Genomic DNA, 17,316 nt, shown 5'->3' with positions numbered 1-17,316 from the left:
ACCATACGAGGAGACTCTCTTTTATAAACATTTTATTTTGGGTTTTTAAATGTATATACTCTTCGCGAAAACGTGCTTTAGCTTTTAGTCATTATCTAAGGTGGACGTTTGACTATTTGAAAGATGATGCTATTGTCCCTTTTTATTTCAGTCCTAAGATCAATAAATGTAATACCTACTCATTTTATCCTCCGATGCAAGACGAAAACGTCAAGAAAACAGCTGCTTAGGTTGGTACTTTTTTTGAACAAACAAAGTTACAAAATAATATAATAATATTTAATATACACTGTATCCATTTATAATATTAGTGTTCTGACGTAAACACGTAGAAATAATCCTATATATTATACGCGAATTCGTTCGGCTCGATTTTTTTTTTTTGCATATTAAGTCTTCCGACGATTTATGAATTTCGTATTCGGATCATATATCCGACAAAGCATTCTCACACCGAATCCGCGCGCGTCTATTTAATTTGTAAATTCGTTCCCGCAAAAACGACGTACGAAGCACATAAAATATGTAAACGACCGATCATTTAGCGATCTCTCAAAATGTACCATCACGTCAAAATCATGATGATAATAATAACAACGATAATATGTAATAGTCGTGAAAAAAAAAAACAAAACAAAACAAAACAGGAAAACAGAAAAGAAACGGAAATAAACGTAAACCGCGGCGGAGGGAAATCTGCCGTCGCACACAGACTAACCCGAGAACGTGCTCTCACGTGTGTGTCTAATGACGAAGTGCGGAGGGCCAAGTCTGAACATCGCGCCCTCCAAACGCCTTCGCGGTTCCGCGCGTAAGAAATGTCATGTCACAAACGTGCGGACGGGCTTGCCGCCACCGACGGCAGCGACTGGAAAAAAGAAGGACTTATACACAGCCGCCGCGACGACGTCGTCCAAAAGTCACGTGCACCGCGGCAACGTGATGGAGATATACAATGGTTTTTCACCGCGAAAGCATTCCGACCCGCGACGATATATATATATATTATATTAGACTTGCGCCCGTGTAATATATACACGCGCAACGCCGTGACGGCGTATTGCACGACAGCGGAGAGCGTGGAAATCGATTCGTTTTCTTTTTTTTCCATTTCTTCGTTTTCCTCGAGGAATACGAGTGCCACGGCCGCGGCGGCGGCGGCGGTCGAGTTACTGGCGCACGTGGGACACATTTCAACGCCCCGAGTCTATACCACCGGCGATCCGTGTGCAACACAAACGGCCGCGGGACCATAGGCTTGTGTAATAATACGTTCCCGCGTGCACCCGCGGCGACGTCCGATACGGTTTCAGCGGTATACCGCGATTACCGGCGTTCGGTTAGGCGTTCGTTGCAGGCCGAGGTGACCGCAACTATACAATATGAGGTAAATCGAACGACGCGATGTTTGCACCGAGTGCGTTTACGTCGTTTTTCGCGAGTGCGCGCCGCTGTACGACGGACGTAGAAGTTTTGCTTTGCGACATTCGATGGTGGCGCACGCGACGACCGAACGACATTGTTGGCAGTGCGCTGAACGCCGTTATCGGCGGACACGCAGCCCGGAGATCGGCGACGGGGTAAAACCTGAACCGTAAGAACGAATGCGCTTTTAATAATATATACGCAATTCGCGTTATCTTATACCGATTGCAAAACAACCTGTTCGAAACGCGTATTCTGTGTTTTTTTTTTTTTTTATCGAATAATCTTATTAATAAAACGCTTGAAAAAAATGTTATTTTTATGATAAATAACACCTGTTGATCCGGTGAAAATGCTCTGGATTTTCCACGCCGCTAGTCCCTATGCACAATTTGAAACTGAATATACATTATCGCGTATAGACTATATTATAAGTATAAAAACGTCGCCCCGCTCACTATACTAAAATGTGATATGATTATATTATAACACGCGGTTTTAATGGTATATAAGTAAATGATTTATGCGTGTACATAATGTATAATATTTATAATTAACGATTATGTTTACTTACTCGTTCAGTAAGAAATAATATTTAAGCCCGTTAAATTTAAACTCGTAATATGTATGATGCGATAAAAATTTTAAACCACTATACCTATGAAAGTTTAAAAGTATTTTAGTTTTTATTTTACAATAATAAATTACGAAAAACAAAAGTCATCGTGAACAACTTTTTACTCAGATACCTAATACTGATTAAGTTCACAATTTTGCTTTTGTGCGTTTCTCGCTTATGGACGACTTCCAACTTTTTTAATACTCCGAGTTTTTGAGTGTAAAAAATGTGAATAAACAATATCAACATTTTTCCGAATATTTTTATTTTATCATGTTCCACCTTAACTTGTAGGGCACTTCAACAATTAATATGCCGCTACTGAAGGTATACATTACCTAACCTAAACTAACGTTAAAACTTTACTTAACACTCCAATAATAACCAAAGTATTGTTTAATTATAAAAACCTTTGTGATAAAAAATCGATGATTTAATTACTACAATATAATAGATTACAATTTGCAACCAATTAAAATATTCTTCAATACATTTTTCAATACGTTTTTTTTTCTTATTACAGTGGCCAATATATTTTTATATTTCGAGAATAATACGATAAAAAAGTCAGTGAAAAAATACGGAGATAAACAATTGTTTTAAAAAAAAAATATTTTGAATATACCTACTGAGCAAAATGTTTGTTTTTCAAATACAATATTTTTTTTTTCTTTTTGGTACAACTTCGATGGTAATGTGCATAAACAAATATGTAATATTAAGTATATATATTATACTATAATCTACTTACGAATTACCTAAATATTATGCACAGACGTTTATACCTTCAGGGAAGACAATCGATCGAATACAGTACTGTTAAAAAAAAAATCGAAATCATAAAATATTATACGAAACAAATTCGTAATTATGATAAAAACATATTAAATAATAGTACAATATTTTGATATTTTAAAATTATATTCAATGTGGAACTATTCAACGATAATAAAAAATATTAATTCATAATATATAATATTATATCATTCCCCCCCCCCCAACAACGCTGACACTAGTCGTAAACACAATATATTTTCAAATGTTACAAGTAAATATGGAAAAACTTCATCATATCTCTCTCGTAGAAAATCTACTAAAATACAAAATTGTATATAGTACAAAGAAAACTTTTTGTAGAATTCAAAATTATGTTTTTCTTTCAATTTTCCAATTACTTTTAGCGCCCCGAAAACAAAATGAAAATCACACGTCATTGCGGTGATTCAATTATACAAGGCAAAACTTGCAGCAGCTCGTTCCGTTCGGAATTGTAAATCTACAACAACATACCGACTGGCTACAAGAATAATATATTTCCGACTCAAAGAGTAGACGGAGTGATGATTTATTTTATTGGACGCTCTATACGCAAATACCCACACAAAAATCTCTGTCGCCAGCGTGTTATTCGCTGAAGATGCTGGTCGAATAAAGAAAAACGACATCCACAAACACGTATTCGGTATTTACAAGATAAAGTGAACGGGATCAATGCAAGAAACCTTCCCGTAGCGAAACAAACAGTTATTTGCGCGTGGTAGGGGCCTAACCTCGAAAATCACGAAGATTGTCTGATCTCAACATAAACCAAAATCTCACGTCTTATCCCATGTTATAGCCGTTCTGTTTCAATCTAAATACAATTTCCTAAAAATATTCTGCTCGAAATCTACTTACGGTGATTTTTCAGCAATATACTGTATATACTATATATATTTTTTTTTCAGGGGGGGGACTTCATTATTATTAAATAATTTACAATACAACAGTATAGTTTTAATTTTTCGCAGTGGTGTATGTTTGTTTTAAATTATACAAGGAGCGAATAATGTATTGATTTTATAATAATGTATGTTTTTATTTTTTAAATTTTGAGCAGAGCGATAAATGTATTTATTTTATCTTGATATGTGTCTTTTTTTATGAATAAGTACACAATAAGTTGTCAATCTAATGTTTTGATTTTTAAAAATGCAGGTGTTTTAGAATATAAAATTGGATCTAGTTTGTTCTTTGAATTTCCAGGTCTATTTTTAAAATCAAGAAAAACAAACAAAAAATTACTGAAAACGGGAATTTTTACGCAAATCCAATTTTCGACAAAATTGATTTTGTTTTTTTATGTAACTGAAAACAAATATTCGTTAACATTAGAAATTTTCACTAAATATTTATAATACAATTAAAATGTTTTAATATTATTTTCATTATACGATAAAATTATCATATTTTTTTAGGTTTACTATAAATGTATAAAAAAATATTTGCTGGCTAAGAATTCTTTAAAATATAATACTAGATCTTCCATAAGTTATTTTTATATCTTTATTAAAAATACTAAAGTCAATCTTTTTATATACATTTGAACTTAGAATTTTGACGAAAATCGTCAAAATCGTAAAATATCGCAAACTTTTTTATAGTTAAAAATTCATTAAAACTTTTTGTATTTAAATCATTAACATTTAATACAAGATTCTTCGTAAGTATTCCAAACCTACAAGACCATATCTATGGAGAGGGAGGGTCCAACAACAGAGCGACACCTACTTACCTACATTTTTTTTTATCTATAAATATCGATAAAAAAATTATAGTCAATCAAAAACAGAAAAAATTTAAGAATAAATAAATTATAAACTTCAAAAATGCGTATGAGAAAAGTCGTTCTTTTGTACTAATTTTAAATAATTATTTACAGATATAAGAACAACTTGTATTAAATTTTTAAAAATTTTGAACCATTAAATATTTTTTTATTGATATAGAAAAAAAATAGAAATTTCAATTACCTACAAATAGCTTAAAAAGAATTATAAACATTTTTAAAATACTATATTATGCAAAGAAAATAATTTTTTAACCATTTAGTGAAAATTTTAAGTTCTTACAGTTATTCAAATAAAAAACAAAATCAATTTTGTCAAAAACTAAATTTGTGTAAAATATCTCGTTTTTTTAAAAATGTTTTATAATTTTCCGAATTATAAAAATAAGTTTTACGAATCTCCTACTAATAAGTATTTACTTCTCTGAAGTACAAACTAGTTACAATTCTTTACCAAAAAACACCCCCATTATTAAAAATCGAAGCATTTTATTGACTATTTATTATGTATGTACACATATATAAAAATTAAAAACACATTATTGTAAAATCAATAAATTTATCGTCTACTCAGATTCTAAAATACTGACCATATTTTATTTATATGAAGTTCTCAAAATAGATTAATCGATCGCATAATTCATTATCATAATAAATGTAATTTATACTAATTTTAGTTCATATTAAAATTTATATAGTTGAATTAACGTATAAAATATTCTTGATCAGAATATGCAAAACTCAACTGTACGTAATATTTTAATAATAAACCCTTATAAAAATTTTTCATAATTTCCTCGTTTATACAAAGATATTATTTTATATTTATATTCAATTTTTTAAAAAATATATTTTTGTTCCATTAAATATTAAATTAAAATCTGTTATAATAAAACTGAATTAGACTAAGCGCCTAATTTAAATTCGTTTCTAATAAAAATTTTATATTTAAATAATACGAGTAATATGTATGAGATATTATCGTCTTAAAACATTTTATGGAAAGTCACCATCATTTTTTATTTTTGATCATAATATACGTTATAAGTACATTTTTTTTATATTATACATAAAGCTTAATACACTATTTTATTAGCGATGGTTACAATAGTTTATAAAATTGGGAAAAATGTATAATTAATTTTGTTGTACTCGATAAAAACGACATCGAAATAATATTTATACGCAAATAGTAATAATATTGCGTTGATTTTGACCTTACTAAAGTACAAAGAAGACTCAATTAGCTATATTTAATACTATCCTCAAAGATGAAAATCGAACCATAAAATTCCACCTATAATTTTAAATTAAATAATAATTTTTGCGTTAAAAAAATATCTATATTTTCATTGTAATATTTTCTGTAGGTATACTAATAAAACATATTTCCAGTATTTATCACTCTGTGTGACTATTGCAAATGTCTGACTTGTAAATTGTAATAAACATCTATTTTTTTTTTTTTAATGCGTTTTTCACACATTGCAGAAAATTTCCCCTTGTAAACTAGATTTCACCGCAATAACACGCAATCAATATTCTAATAATTATAACGATAAATAATATAACAATAATATTAACAATACGAGTATTTCGGTGATAAATCTGGTACGGTTTAGTTTTGAATCACATACGAAATACGCAATAATATAATTTGTGTATTATTATATTATTTAACGCCTGTTGTTCTATCGGGCTTGTATTATACGTCATTCCCACTTCCCAATAGAAATGTTTTCGCTGAACGTGCCAAAACAGTCGAACAAATTTAGTCAAATTAAATACGGATGGGTGTATTTTAGAGACGATGGATGGGAATGTTAGGATCGCATGAGAACATGGTAAAGAATTCTATTAGAACACGGGTGAGTGAGTAAAATAAATGGCACCGGCTGTTAATTGAATTACGTTTGCGGAAATTGTGTCACCGGTAATGATATATACGAGTATGTATTATATAAATGTGTGTGTGAAGTTCATAAACAAGCGGATATTTTGCTCTCCTGTCTCAATATGACGATTCTCGGCTACTACTCCCAGTCAACAGCCACGTAAAACTCTAAAGAGCAGATGAAGTCCATTAAACTTAATACATAAAATGATTTACCTATTCAATAGTGAAATACTACGATCGGTTAAACGATTAATTGGACACTGAAGTACCGTGAAAACCAAAGGATTACAATAATTATAAGATAACACTTCATCAATCAACTGATAATTAAACGATAATTTAAATAAAAGTTAGTATAATTTTGCAAAAATGTCTCAAGTATACGAAATAGATAAATTAAAACGATTTATTTTTTTCACGCATACGACACTGAACGAAAATTAAACAATTACCTATTGTAAATGTATTAATTTAATTACGAAACGACCGCAACACATTATTTACAATTTCTTATTACTCCTACATTAACGCCCTACAACACTATTATCTTTAATGGTTATAAGTGTAAACAAATTACTTGGATATTAATAATTTCATACAATATGTTAAAAATACCCATTTAAAGTATGTATTTTGAATTCAAAATACGTATTTGAATATTTTTTTTTCGGAAATATGTATTGAAAAACAAAAAAATATTTTTCAAAAGTAGATATTCGGAATACTTAATACAAATTTAATAAATTTTAATGTAACTCTCTTCTCATTTATTCAATATTTATTTAGTGTAGATAATATTATGTATTTACAATTATTAATGTGAATGGTTTTTTAAGATTAAACAACCGCAGTTAGATTAGGCATGCTTTAAAAGTATGGAACTGTGTTTCCGAAAAGATATTCCCTAATGATATAAAGTGTGTCGTAAAAAATGAATCGTTTTTATTAATTAAAACAGTATATAAATACAAATATAAATATTTTATGAAATATAACTATTTAAAAAAAATTAATTAATATAAAAAAAAATACAAATGAGTATTTCAATATTTTACTATAAATATTTTTATTTTCGTTTGATCTGTGGTGTTTTTTTCTTGGGCCTAAAAGTACTTGTTATTGAGAAATGAGAAATACAAAATATTTATCGAAAATGTACCACAATGGCACAACTACTATTATCAAGTAATAATATGCCACAACTATAGCCACGTTTAGTATAGGTAACTACTATATTATTAGTCTAAATAGATGAATTATTATAATATTGATTATAATTATTACAGATGATGATTAACTACACGTTTTTGCCTAACCACAAATAACAAGATAAATTGTTATTTACAGCTAAAATGTTTATTCAATTTTCAATATAATAAATATTATTACTTGCCTATTGAAAATATGAAAATAAATAATAGTTCTAATCTGTCATCAACATTAACTTTTTACTTTAAAATTTTAACTTAAACATTTAGAACATGATTTTGTTTCAACTTTTCAAACTGTTAAATATGTTTGAATTCAAACTTTTAAACATTTTGAACTGCTTGATATTTGAGAGATTTAAGAGTGTAGAGCTCAACAATCATCACATCCCTTCTAAAATTTGTACACTAAGACTGAAATCATATAAGGATAATATTAAATTGTATGTCTTTACATAGTTCATTCATATTTTGTTTTATCTGGTACAAAGATATTGTAATGAGATACAATTAATGCTAATAGAAAAAGTAACGATATTTCAATTTCTACAAAACTTTAAGTACTCGAAACTAAATATTATTTTTATATAAGTATTTATATTCAGACGTTGTAACAAAAATAAAGTATTCTAACCACGTTATCAACTAATATAGTAAGTTATTTTTCAAACGAGCAATAAATTATTAAAATAAATATAATTATCAATCAATAAATTAAGGTAAAGTTTTTCTACTCATTATATTAATTTAATATATTTGTATCATACCAATATTTATAATATATTATTATTATTATTATTATTATTGAATGAGCTTTGGTATAAATATAGTATATAAGTAGTGAATAGTGACGATTGACAAGTATTGATTAATCGATTAAAGGCTGTTGTTATAGTAAACAAGTAATAATTTAATTATTGATAAGTGTTATTTAAATAGAACAATAACATAATGTATATTTATGCTGGATACGTCAAAATTGTGTACACCATATTATTGAAATCAAATAGAATCAATGAAAAAACAACACTTAGGTATAATATAATATTGAATTTTGTATTGAAAATTGTAATTTGTATTAGTGTACTTATTCATCAAATGTATATTCCCTTTTTTCATTACTTTTGAATCAACAAATCTACAAAATAATAAATCATTTAAAAAGTGGTATCTAAATGATAGTTATCGCTTTGTTTGAGGTTTATACCTGGTGTGGTTGAATGACATAACTAAGTAATGTTGTCGTGAAAAATAAATTTAGAAACACCTATATAGTAATGATAAAATCCGGTAAATTACAATTTCCTCGATCAAAGTAATGTACAAAAGTGTCCCCTTAACTTATTCTTCAAAAGGTACACTGTTACACTGATGCCTTGAAGTTCAATCAAAATAATTTCTCCCCCATTCAAAAATAAATGATTATTTATTTTTAAAATATTATCTTTTTAGATTACTGGAATAGGTACCCATAGTTTTTTTTAGTTTGATAAATAAATAATTTGCTGTTAAGCCTTACCATCTATACACAATACCGTGTAAAAAATATTTCATATTTTAATCTTTTTAAGAAAAAATATATTATGTGCAATTAAGTCCTAAGAAAAATATTACTGATGTTACTATTATAATATTATATTAATATTGTAATTGTAGAAAGCAATTTAGTTTTCAAGTTAAGTAAAAAAAAAAAATGTTAATTTGGTCAATTAATAATAATCTATTCATAACTAATGATTTTTATACGGATCAACACTGCATGAAGCTCTCAAATACAATTTCGACTTGTAAGTACCTATCCTTAACTTAAAAATTATCTCCGAATTCAGTTTTCAAACTAAAAAAATAAATATAATTAATAAATATAAATTCAGTTTTCTAAAAAATAAAAATAAATAATTAAAATTAATGTTTTAAAAATACGTAAAATATTATCAAGTTACAGAATTAATTAATAGATTTAATATATGAGTACCTATTACAAATATTAATCACAAAATATAATAACTCAGATTAAATTATGTTGCAATCGGAAATTTATTTTAAAACATTTTAAGTTATAACTTGTATTGATTTAATTTTCGTATGATATACAAAAATAACTCAACATACCTATATTATTATATAATTTAAATACTTTTTTGAATAAAAACATCACGTTACATAAATTAAAAATCTTTCAATAAAAATGTATATGTACAGTTTAATTATTACTACAATTTGTTTTTTAATGCTTAGACAGTTTGTTTAAAATTTGATTTTTGGAATTTTTAAATGCAATCTAAGTATTTAAAATTTTGATGTTTAAGTGGACTAAAAAATTCTAAAAATTAAAATTTGAAAATACCTGCATTATTAAAATATAAAAGGGGATTAACATATTTAGCGATTATATTATACCTACAATCTGCCGTATATTCTGGTACTTAAACTCAATATAACAAATATTATTTCATTATGATGGAATTCACAATATTGTTGCTGGCACTTTTATTAAACCAATAGCTTCAGAGACTCTTGAGATACATTTTTACTATAATTAAACGACACTAATAAATTGTTCGTCCGACACCTTATTCTTAGTATATAATATACTCAGCTGACAGGTCGTAAAAATAGTTTCAATAAAAACTTTTCTCAGAACTACTTAAATGAGTTTGGAATACTACAATTTATTAGCTCTATTTTATGGCTATGCCCTGCATTTATTGATACGAAGCTCAAAATTTAATCTATTATTCATCCAATAAAATATAATCTGATGGTTCAAAATTATTTATTACCAGCATTGGGAAACATATTTTTGTACTCTAGTCGTATTAGAATTAGACGATCGATTTTTCCCATTCTTCGCCAATATAACTTTTTTATGATTATACATCAATTAAATGTACTATGTGACAATAAAACCACGACAACAGAATACTCATATAAATACAAATATAAATTGTTATTTGTTATAGTGGTGACACCTTTTGTATACATTAATTTTCTAACGGTAAATATATTTCTATGATTCATAAATTACAATATAAAAATAATATTAAATATAATAACAAAAACATGAAACAGTCGGTGTAAAAATACATTGAAGTTAAATTTTAATTTAATAATTATTAGTTCATCTTTTAATTTATTTTTTTATGGTATTCATAAATCATAGACTATATAATATAATACTAATGTAAAAATTGTAAACTCATTTTTGATAAGTTAAATATTACACGTGAAACAACCCTGTATTCCACATCTACCTACATAGTACCTACTTGCTAATTTAATATTCATAACTTATTGAATAATAGTAGAATAAACTATTTATTCTTACATAGTAATATGTTATTAAAAAAAAAAGTGTCATCTTTTAACCGAATATACAACTATTCAAATATAAGTTAAAAATTAAAATTATTTATCAACATAAGTACACTAAACAGTAAACCGTTTCTTTTCAAATGCATTATTGAATGAAAATATTTTAAGGTACATATAGAGTACAAGTGAAAAAAACAAATATTTGACGATTTAATATTAAAATTATGTTGAATTAAGTCTGTAATAAAAAATAATAATTATTTATTTTACAATAGTATTGTTGTGGTTTATTTATAGTTTCAAAATATTGTATTTATGAAACGATTTTAATCTAATTATAATTTCACCTGAAACTAGAATTTTAGTTATAATACTAGTATTTACCTATGAATCCAAAAATATAGTAAGTAAATATCGCATTCTTAAGTACCTATACAAAAATACTACCTATATAATCATAACTTCCATAACAATGTGTATAACATATATTGGTTATTAATGTATACAAATTGACAACAGCATTATTTTCCGATTACTATGATAGTAAAGTTATAAATTCATATTAAAGAAATATTTTTAAGCCATCATATTAATATTATATACTAAGTGAAAAAAAAACAATTTAATATATCTATGAACTTATATCATTATATTTGCTTTCAAAAGTCGAAGATCCGTGATATACTGAATTCCTTTGTCAGCATTCAGCTAGTTCTTTTTCAAGTATGACAATACTTTTAGAACATTCAAGCATACTTTTAAGATCAAACAAATGTTATTTCCTATGCACAAACTAAGATCTCTTAAAACGCTTTAAGATACATAGTACAATAGTAATATTAAATAAATTTATAGTTATCTGTTGGTTCAGATTTTTCGGAACCTAACATGTAAATAAGATAATAATAATAACTGGTCACAATCAAGGATAATAAAATACAACAATTATTAGTGAAGACCCCTAAAAATATCAAATTAAATAATACACGTATAAAACCATGTATACATTTGATATATTATGTAACTATAAAAAAACAAAAATAAAAATGAAATAGATATCTACAAATAATGAAAAAATTTAAATAAGATACACAGTATTTGTATAAACCTAAACAAATTAGGATGTCAGTATATTTCTTACACTATACACAACTGCAGTAAAACAAACTTTACTTGTATTAAGTTATATATTATCTCGGTAACAGTGGATTTTATATCAGCATTATTAGATAATTATACATCAAACAAAATACTTAAATAACAAAATTACCAATTTTGTAATAAAATTAACCAAAATAGAAAAAAAATCAAACAAAACCACTACCGATATTAATTTAAAAAAAATTATATTCTCCTAAAACCTTTTTTTATAATAAATAAAAATATTTGTGGGCAACTAGAAATATAAATATAAATATTCCCATAATTTAACTAGTTTAACGTGTTAACTGATAAATTCGATCAATTATACACCAATAAATATTATCTTAAGTACAAACATAAACATCATACGTTTTGCCTATTCACAGCGCCGTGATTTAAGTTTACGAAAGTCATTAACTATAAAGTTTCTAATATTATAAAAAAGGATGGTAAAACAGAAGGATGAGGGAGGAATAATATATACCTAACCTAAACTCGTATAACCTTATTTCAAAATTTTTAATAATGTAATTAAAAATCAAACTCCCCGCCATCAACAGAAAATCATTTGACTCACTCTGATTACTGTTATAAAAACAACTAAATTAAGCAAATAATATGAACTTTTAGCGTTTTTATTTTTTGAAAATGTCTATTATTTATTTAAAGATTATTATTTTCTTAAAAGACTGTAACTTAAAAACTATGACATTTTAAGTGCAAATAATTTCATTGCAACGCAATAAATATTAAAATATATATATTTTAAAAATTAAAAATATAATACAGAATAATATTTATTTTTAACGATATTAATTTTTATAAAAATTGAATTTAACATATTTAAATAGATAAACTAAATACGTAAATTTTTAAATGTATATTGATTAAAAGCCGATACATTAGTCATAGTATATAAAATATTCCTTAATACATATCACAATTTAAATAAATTATGCGTATTCATAATCCATCTATTGATCTGTATAGTAAGCTAATGAAATACTTAATAGCAAGTTTTAACTTCACTTGAAATAATATTATCAATGCATTTGACTCCCTTATAATATGTATGCATATTAAGTGTGAATTAATAAAACATATTGTATAATGTAGATACACGCGGTGAAAGGGGTAAACCTCAAATTTGAATTATTAGTAGGTACCTACTTGCTTTAGTTTTTTAATATTATTAAAAATTAATATCTAATAAATATTAAGTGTTTACATTCCAGTTAAATAAAATACATGATGAAAGTATAATTTTATATAATTTTATATTATAGTATTTATAATCAATAATAATACTTTAAAGCGATAATGCTTCATATCAAATATTCCAACACAATTTTATAATTTATACTCGTATGTTTGAATAGTTTACAAATTTTAAGTCAATTAATTTTTTTCCCGGATCAACGTTTTTTTTTTTTATTTACAAAATATTTATTTTAACGTAGTGATTAAAAATATTTTTATAAACATACCTACGCTGTTAAAATTATTAAATCGTAGAAATAAAATTATAGCACTCGTATTGAAAACAAAACTCATGAAGAAATATTTGAATGTATCAGAAGTCAGAACAAAAATAAAAGTAGGTATCATTATATTGTATTATTATAGACATTTTCGATATGATGCCGAATCTAAATATTTTATCCCTCGCGTATTATAACTTGCTGACAGATATAAACCATTAAAATATACAAATAAATAAAAAAAATTAAGTTAAATATATTCGGACAATCGTACTTACAATAGCAATTTTTCCACGGACCAACGGTAACGCAAATGCCGAAAACACGTCACGGACGGACCCTAACACGCGACTGCCGGGTACCGGAATGTCCGGAACAGAAAATAAAACGCGGTAAAACCCGATGACGCCGAAGCGGTGTCGTAAACTTTCGGGCGGTATCGTAATATCATTACTATCGCGTATACATACCATTGTGTTGTCGTCTGCATCAAATACAAGAAAATTAATAATGCATTTTTTCCAATCATTATTATAATATTATAAACTACAATAACCATTACTTAAAAAAATAGTGTATTAAACTGTATATAAATTAATGGCACTAAAAAAATGTAAGTGATGTAACGCACATTATGATCAAAAATAAAAAGTATCTAATAGTGCCTTTAAATGTACTAAGACGCTAATATTTATATTTATATATTTATTATATTTTCAACACACAATTATTATTACAATTATTATTAGAAACGTGTTTAAAGTGTTCGTTCAGTATAATCCGGTCTTATTATTACAATTTTTTTTTTCAATGTTTAATGGTACAAAAATATAGTTCTTAAAGAATCGAGTATAAATATACAATAATATCGTTGTATAAACGAGAAATGAAAAATCTTCATAAGGGTTTATTAATATCAGATTGCGTATAGTTGAGTTTTGCAAATTAATTATTCTGATCTAGATCATTTTGCACGTTATTTCTAGAAAATAAATTTTATTATGAATTAAAATTAGTAGGAATTATATTTATTATGATACTGAATTATTCGAGCGATTCATCTTTTATTTTGAGAACTTCATATAAATAAATCAACAAATTAAATGTGTTCAGTTTTTTGGACTGCGAGTGCGATAAATGCATTGATTTTACAATTATTTGTGTTATTTTATTTTTTATTTTATCTGTTAACACTTTTTGGAGCAGTAAAAATAGTTCGTTTAGTGATTTATGTAAATTGGATCTAATTGATACTTGTGAGGGGGGAGGTAAAAAATTAAGTCTAGGCTGCTTGTCCGTTGACTGACATTTGATTTATACTTTATTTACATGTAATATTACAAAAAGTATTACTTTAATGCTACTGAACATTTTTTCACAATATGTATTATCAATATTAATTTCTTTTATGAATCGAAGTGTGTTTTTGATGTATGTATGCCTGGCGATCGTCCCTCCCCTCGGGGTGTATTATTACTATTCCCCGTTATCTTTCCTTATTCTCCGTTATGATTCTTCTTGACTTGTTTAATGTTCATAATAATATAGAAACGCTATTATTTTAGCCTCCAATAAATTACAGGTTATATAAAAATGGTCATTTAATTTTTGAAAATTCACCCCCCCCCCCTTGGGTGACCACTGGATCCGCTACTGAGTTGTAAACGAAACTCCACAAGTTGTCCAATGGTTTGTTTCTCTTGTTCATTATGTATCCATAAATGAATCGGATTTGTCCTATTCTTAGACGTGTTAAATTATTTTCTTCTTTTCTGCAACCTTGTTTGTATTTTTCTAGCGCTCGGTAGTTAGTTTGGTGTTTCTTGTCTGCAATTTGTTTGACCATGTTGTTCCGATTGCTATATTTATTGATCTCAGAATGTCTTCATATGTACTGTATTTTAAGTTTGTTTCTGTTATTTGTCAACTTTCTCGTTCCCTTCAATATAACTGTGCAATCAATATTGCATATTCAAACTATGGTGATTTTTTTTTTAGTTGTTTGCTGTTGTTAATATATTTATTTTTATATACTTATATTATAATGATAAAATTTTCAAAGTTTTTGAACTCTTTTAAAACTATTTCAAGTTCTAAGAAATGTAATATAAAACCTATAAAAGTTGTTCTTATATCTATAAAAGAATATTAATAATACATAAGCACAAGCACAATTTTTTTATATACATTAGGAGTTAAAAATTCATCATAGTCACAAAAAATTGCAAGCAATTTTATAGTTCAAAATTCTTAAAACTTATTTTTTTATATCTTAATTTTGAAAATTGAACACAAGATTCCTCATATGTAAGTTCATACTTGAACCATAAAATTTATTAAATATATTAAAGCAATTATTTGTATAGACATTTTAAGTTCAAATTAAGACTGAATTACTTATTTAAACAATAATAATAACGATGTTAATTAATTTGTTATAATTTAAATATTTAAAAACATTTGTGGGAACAGAAGGTTAGAGTACGTAACTTTTACAGTTTTACGTATATCAACTATATCATATTATTATGAATTTTAATACGCAATGGCATTTTTGATTTATTTTACGAGTGATGTAAGTGAGAGGTCGTCTCCGCTCAAAATTGTATTTCGAATACAATGATATATCATTGAATTCAAGTTTAACACGCTCATAATAGTGATCCACTAGACACCAAATATACAGCAGAGCGATATCCATGTTCTTACCACCTTTTTTTTAAACATATAATCATTAATGAATAATACTAGTATGATTAGACAATAGAGTAGTTTAATTGTATTACGGGCTATATTTTACGTGTTAAAAGTTTTCGGTTTCAGAATAAATACATGGTCTCCCCGAAATTGTTTTTTCAAGGGCTCGCGTCTTTTAATTAAATTAATTGTTCCCATTTGCCATCTTATAGACTATGGCGTCCATTTTCCTAACCACATACATGACAATTTTCCCTTGGCAAATTAATCCAGTTCGAACCCATTACGATGAAATTGAATTTATCTGGCTCCATCGTAATCCGATCGTAAATTAAACATTAAAAACACCATAGATAATCCATGAACTATGAATTGAAAAAAATAATGAACTACAATTAGTAATAAAAACAATGATATATACGTATTTAATGGTACAAAAAATATTATATTATCAATATAAAACAATTAAATCGTATATTCTTTTAAAACATTCAATATTTTTAATTGGATTGGACTATTGACCATTGACCATTGTAATACATAGATAATAATAATATACATGCACCAGCTTATTATCTTCAATGACACAATCGCAATTTTGAGGCTCCTCAAACTGAAAAATTGATTTCAATCGATACATTAAGTCGCAGGTACCTGCGACATTACTAAAGTAGCAATACAAAATCCAAGTTAATAAGTATCTACACGGCACCACGCAAATCACCAGATAGGCATTATACATAAACGAGTATAATATGAAGATCAACATCATTTGGCGACCGCAAAGGGCAAAACATCGTTTAAAATTCGTGTCCAGTACAGTGATGCACACTAATATAAGCAAGGAGTTAACGCGTGGTTTAAAATTTTCGGGACATTAAAATGGTACTAAATTTTTATTTTCTGATTATTTAGAAACTTCG

General features: G+C 26.7%; 1 protein-coding gene across 2 annotated transcripts in view; it reads right to left on the bottom strand.

Annotated features, from left to right (window-relative positions):
• The window catches only part of LOC113554135, a 133,004-nt gene extending 118,939 nt beyond the window's left edge, over window positions 1-14,065 (bottom strand). The window contains exon 1 of one of the 2 annotated variants that reach the window (XM_026957845.1): window positions 13,975-14,065. The gene's annotated coding sequence lies outside the window, so the exon portion shown is untranslated. The remainder of the gene's footprint in view (window positions 1-13,974) is intronic. The other variant, XM_026957846.1, reaches the window with a different exon arrangement.
• Window positions 14,066-17,316: the final 3,251 nt, after the last annotated feature.

Source organism: Rhopalosiphum maidis, chromosome 2 (genome assembly GCF_003676215.2).
Source record: "Rhopalosiphum maidis isolate BTI-1 chromosome 2, ASM367621v3, whole genome shotgun sequence".
Taxonomy (NCBI): Eukaryota; Metazoa; Arthropoda; class Insecta; order Hemiptera; family Aphididae; genus Rhopalosiphum; species Rhopalosiphum maidis.
The sequence above is the reverse complement of the archived record's forward strand: the minus strand, read 5'-3'. Positions and strand labels throughout refer to the sequence as shown.